Source organism: Cololabis saira, chromosome 1, assembly GCF_033807715.1.
Source record: "Cololabis saira isolate AMF1-May2022 chromosome 1, fColSai1.1, whole genome shotgun sequence".
Classification (NCBI taxonomy): domain Eukaryota; kingdom Metazoa; phylum Chordata; class Actinopteri; order Beloniformes; family Belonidae; genus Cololabis; species Cololabis saira.
The window spans coordinates 29446675-29452815 of NC_084587.1; positions in this window are offsets into that span (position 1 = coordinate 29446675).

Sequence of the window (6141 nt, forward strand, 5' to 3'; positions counted from 1 at the left end):
CATTTTTTTCTTTTTTTCTTCTTCTTTATTTATTTTTGTTTAATTATTTTTATGAAAAGTTAAAAAAGTAAAGTAAAGTTTTATTGTAAATCTTTTTTTTTCTTATTGCTCTCAATAAATATATCTAAGAAAGAAAGAAAGAAAGAAAGAAAGAAAGAAAGAAAGAAAGAAAGAAAGAAAGAAAGAAAGAAAGAAAGAAAGAAAGAAAGAAAGAAAGAAAGAAAGAAAGAAAGAAAGAAAGAAAGAAAGAAAGAAAGAAAGAAAGAAAGAAAGAAAACTTGCTAGATGGGATAAAAATGCCCTGAATAATCGGACTGGGGGGGTGGATACTCACTTGTGCCAAAAATGGCCCCACGCCTCCTGGAAGATCAGAGGTCAGTCAAAGAGCATGCTCACTCAGAATCTTCTTCAAACTCTTCATATGGGCTTTTTAGACCCGCAAATTCAACCCTTCTCTCATAAAGAAGCTGGAGAGCTCGACCTGGGTAGAGAAGTCCCTCTTTCCTCCACACGGTGGCGCCCCTTGAGCAAACCACAGCCCTCTGGACTCCAATGAGTAAACTCAATTTGAATATTTATGTCAGGCTGTGGACGTAAGTTTCATAACACACTGGTTTGGCAGGAAAAACTTCATCATACAGATTCACCTATTAGAGAGAACCCTTGCAGATGTGGAAAAGTCTTTGGTGGTCTCATCATGACATCCTATTATTTATTGACAATTTACCCGGTACAACCTTTGAGTGTGTTCACAAGTCCATGAAAAACTGTCTATGGGTATAGGGAATATACATTACAATCGATGTTTATTAGATTTTTATTAAACAACAAAAGGAAAGTATAGTGACAATATGAGCACAAAATAAAGGCGCCAGAGATCCAAAACAAAATCGCTCCGTGACATGAGCGCATGTGAGTATTTAGTGTATCTACTCTCAATACCAAGCACCAATTTAACTCTTTTTCAGGAAACTGGCCCATACAGCTATTAGTGACTATCAGAGCTGTCACAAGTATTCACATTCATTACTCAGGTAGAAGTATAGATACTATAGTTTAAAAATACTCCTGTAGAAGTTGAAGTATCAACTCAAGTTTTTCACTCAAGTATAAAAGTACTGGTTTCAAAACTACTTAAAGTATAAAAGTAAAAGTAATGTAAGGGGGAAAAAAGCCATAAAGGACAAAAGCCATTGAAAATGAATGCATCTTAGTATAATGCAAATATATTAAAGAACCATATATGTGTACTATTGAGCATTAACATGTGTTTCAGAGAGCAGGAGATATGATGACTAGTTGCCTATAAGTATTGTAATGGTGCAAAAAGTCAAACTTCAGAGGCATGTTATCATTTATCCTAATGTTTATTGGAATGTACATCCAAGTTTAGTTGCAGGAATCTGAGGGAACGGATGTAAGAACAAAACTGGACAAGAACATCTGAAACAACCACAACCAAATTCACTCTATCCGGATGGAGCAATTTAACTGGATAGTTTTTTTTTAAAGGCCGAAATGAAATAGAGTAACGAGGCTGTTTTTAAAATGTAAGGAGTAAAAAGTACAGATAATTGCGTGAAAATGTAAGGAGTAAAAGTAAAAAAGTCGTCTGAAAAATAATTACTTCAGTGTAAGTATAGATAACCAAATTTTCTACTTAAGTAAGGTAACAGAGTATTTGTACTTCATTACTTGACACCTCTGGTGACTATAAACCAGGATTAATATTCTGTTCAGGTTTTTAGAGCTGGGTTATTGGACTTTCTGTCTGAGGGGTAAATAAGTATGGATGGTCAAGACTTTTCCATGGTTTGTATAAAAACTAGACTTCCGGTCATGTGAATGTTACAGTGTGCAGGGACCTTGCTATGCGGCATTTGCATTTTCTCCCCATGTTTATTAAGATTCCCCAAGACAGTCCAAAACACACGCATGTTCCTACTGGTGCTTCTAAACTGATCGTGGGAGTGCGTGTGTGGTTGCTCGTGTCTGGTCAGATTGCTGAAAACATCTTTAGAACTTTTATGATTTTTCATTAAACAATACAACAGGGTAAAATGTAATAAAATTAAATATGATATAGACACGGATGTGACACAGATGCCGCATCTGTTCTTCATAAGATGAAGACACGCAGGCAACCAAAAGAGAGAAATCAGCCACACATTTTGCATGTACAGTGGCCAGCCGTTTGTATCTTCTGCAAATAATCTGCACCTTTTTGTTCATTCTTTTGTTCATTTACCTTCACTTTGTGGTTGATCAGTGGCCTTTTTTGTGTTTCCATAGATATTTCTTCAATTTGCAGCCATTCAACATCTCTGTGATCACCTTGCATCTTAAAAACTGTTGTGTGTCTCATGGAGGTGGTTTGCTTTTCCTCCTGATGGTTGTCAATTTGATATTCATTCACAGTTAATTTCTTTCAAATTGGGGTTGTTTAGTAGCCTTTTTAACTCATCATTGTCAAATTGCTTTTATGGTGGCTATTTCACATCCGCATGGCTCATGTCCAAAGATTCAGTTTCAGGTAGGTGACATTGTTAATCATAGTCTCAACATGTGACACTGTGATAATAAAAGCAGGGTATTTCCCTGTTACTAGTTATCACCCTCTTTATCGGCTTACTAACTGGAAGGAAGCGCTGGCAGGCCTCATGTTTTTGAGTAATACCTGTGTCGCTTCAGCTGAGTTTTCAACACTCACAGAAAACAGTGAACCCACAGAAGCGTTGACAGGAACTGTCCTACAAGGCTCACACACACAGTCTGTACCTCATAAAGGTCCACGGACATTTTTAAGAGCCAAATCTGACCGGGTTCTTTTTAAGGGGCAGAGATGTCACACGCCTCGGAGAATGTCACAAAACCAGTTTGATCTTCCAGTTGACTCAATGGCTGAAGATTGAAAAAAAAAAAAGCATTGTGATCCTGATCTTTCCATAAGATACCTGGTGGGAGGGAACAACTGAGCTAGCTGATCTGGTTTTTCAGATACTTCCTGTGACGGTAAAAGGAAGAACAAACTTACAATATCTCAGACTCCGATTGACTCTGAGCACAAAGCACAAGGAAACTTTTGCTCCGACTGCAGCAGAGACTGGAGGTGAGTCCACACCTTTCTTACTGTGCCTACACAAAACAGAAAACCCTCTCTCTCCACAGCTGTGTGCACTTTTGAATGGCTTTTATTGTGCGATTAGTTATAAACCTTTTAGATTTGATGATCGGAGAAGACCAAGAGGAAGCTCATCATTCCCACCAACCTGATGCCAGGGAACCAGGGAAACGGTGCACATCCCTCCTGCTCTCAGATCTTTACACTGGCCACCAGGTCACCCACACAATGGACTTTCAACTGCTATTACTAGTTTATAAATCAATCTCCTTGTAGAGAATAAACCATGTATTTGAGATATTTGTCAAAACCAAACAGAGTGAAAATGTTATCACATAGCAATTGTGCTGCAAAAATTAGAAGATACTGGATCTCTTTTATTGACATTTTCTACCACAGTTATCTTTTTTGTCTACTATTTTACTTTATTTCCATGTTTTATGTTTTTTGTCTTTGTTTGAATTTTTCCCATTTTAAATTTTCTGCTGATGTGATTTGCTTGTTTTATTGTTACCTGTGTGGTAGTCATGGCGTGGGGGGAAGATTCAGGTACTCTCCCACCGGGAAGGGCGTCGGTTTGATCCCCTGCCCTGCAGGCAAGGCACCGAACCCAAGCCCAGATACATGTGGAGAGTCGCGTAAAGCAGGACATCTAGAGCATTCACTGTTGACCTTGCATCCCCTTAGAAAGAACTCAAGTTGATGAGTCTTTAAAAAAAAAATGTTTCCCTTTTCAGCTTTTAAGATTTCAGAGTTAATACAATCCTAAGTCTATTATTAAATCGTAAGAAATGTAAATTTTTATGTGGGAACAAAACAACATGAACTGGAGCTTTTTTGTGAAGAAAAATACTTTGAATTACATCAGTGAAAGTCTGCACTGATGGTAATAAACCAGCCTAAGGACAAACGGCCGTTTTAAGCCTCTGGCCAGCCTCAAAAGCATCACTGAAGTTAAGAGAAAGTGCAGACAGGGACCCTACAGAGAAACCGGAGTAAATGGAGCTTTATAAGTATACAAAAAGTGTATTACAAGGACTGTTTTTATATAGGCTTCTCCTTTCATGGCCTCTGAACTTCAATAATCTCCCACAATGCACTGTAACTTTTATTTCTAGCATTTTATCTGCCATATTCGTTTTTAATTCTTATATCCGTCTCTTTAATATTTTAGTTTGCTTTTAAACTCTTTCACTGTTTGATGCACTTTATGGATTGTATGTGAACCCCTTTGAATAGCCTTGTACATGAACTGTAACTAAACTTCTCTTACGTCTTCTCCCCACTCGGAGCTTTTCTGGATAACTATCCAGTTATCTGGAAGGAGAGGCATCAACTCTGCTTAATAATAGACCTACATCATTTATTTTGACATAGCTCTATTGGCTCAAGCGCGGTCATTAATTGCAATTGCAAATACACTGTTTTTACATCAAACTGCTTCCCTTCAAGTCGGTATTGGTCCCCAACAAAGGTTTACACTCACTATCAAATAACAGCAAGAGTTGATTCAACTAGGGAAGGTTTCTTTAAAGATCAATAAACAGCAGTTTTAAAATGACAGAAGTCATCTTTCTGCTTTGATATGTCACAGATTATAAGTACAACTCTGTAAATTTACAAAGAGGTGCTAATTTCTCAACAAGTTATCATTTGAAGATTTTTTAGGCGTACAATTATGGTACCAGTGGGTGAAAGATGATCACGTTTTTCATATCAAAGCCAAATTATGCAACAGCAATCAAAAAGTAAGTGCAAATTAGTGGCTTATATTGAAAAGCAACCAGTTTTTCGTTTGTCCTTTTTGATTTCCCGAAATTTGTCACATACAGTATTCAGTTCAATTTCAAAATACTTATAATCCCTGAAGGGAAATCAATTGTTGCAGCAGTCATGTTTAAGTTTCTTCAAAATGTCATTGTATCCAGAGTGGATGTTTTTCAAAACTTGAATTTGATTGGTTTTATGACTAATCAACATGCAGAACACGATGATCTGTGTTTGACTCCTTAACAGCTTAGCGTTCTTGGCTGAACATACTTTTTGCTCCCTCCTGCAGGCTGGTTATGGGTGGCTCCTCTGTGAAAAAAGTCTTCTTTGGGAAAAAGAAGAAGAAGTCGTCACCTCTGAGCAAAGCGTGGAGTGAACTGAAGAGGGTGCTGCCCAAGAAGAAAAGCAGGAGGAAAAGTCTTCTCCACAAACTGAGCATAGATAAACAGAAGACCGGCAAGCATGCGCAGAAGAGATCCTCTCTGACAACAGACAAAGTGTCAACAACGCTGAAGAGGCTCTCTCTGGGTAACTTAAGGAAGGATTCTTTTCAAAGCGGTCCAGCAGGAAAGAAAGAAAAGGACAAAGGGGGGATCGGTCGACTTGGAGGGCAGATGAAAAATAAATCCTCTCAAGACAACAAAAAAAATTTGAGACACTTCAGCTTCTCCACCTGAGAACACAAAGGCAGAAAATGATAAAAAAAAAAGAAGCTGAAAAAGTTATTGAGATTAAATCATTCAACTGGATCCAAAGGAAATGGAGAAATACCTTGAACTTGGGAGACAGAAAAAAAGATTTTGGTAAACAAGTCAATCAAGAGTCTGAAAAACAAGTGAACTTAAGGTTTTAATGACATATTAAATTACAGAGAATAAATGATCGCAGCTGAATGTCATTACAGCCACAAAACCTCCCAAATCCCGACCTTTACTTGTCAGTTTAATACTGACATATGTGAGCTGCACTGCATTCACCCTAAAATCTTTCTCACGCTTGGTTGCTAAATTGTGGCGAACAAAAGTGAAGTATTTAAAACTCAAACCACATTTGTGCTCAAGATTTCCCTTTGTACCGTGATCCTTCATGTCTGTTTCATTGCACCAAATACTGAACACGACATCTCCCATCATAAATAAAGTTCATCATCAGCGCCCTACAAATGAATGATGTACATCACTTCAGCAGAGACGGTTAACATGTTGCAGGTCACACAAGCACCGTGAGCTGAGAAATATATTTAAATAAAA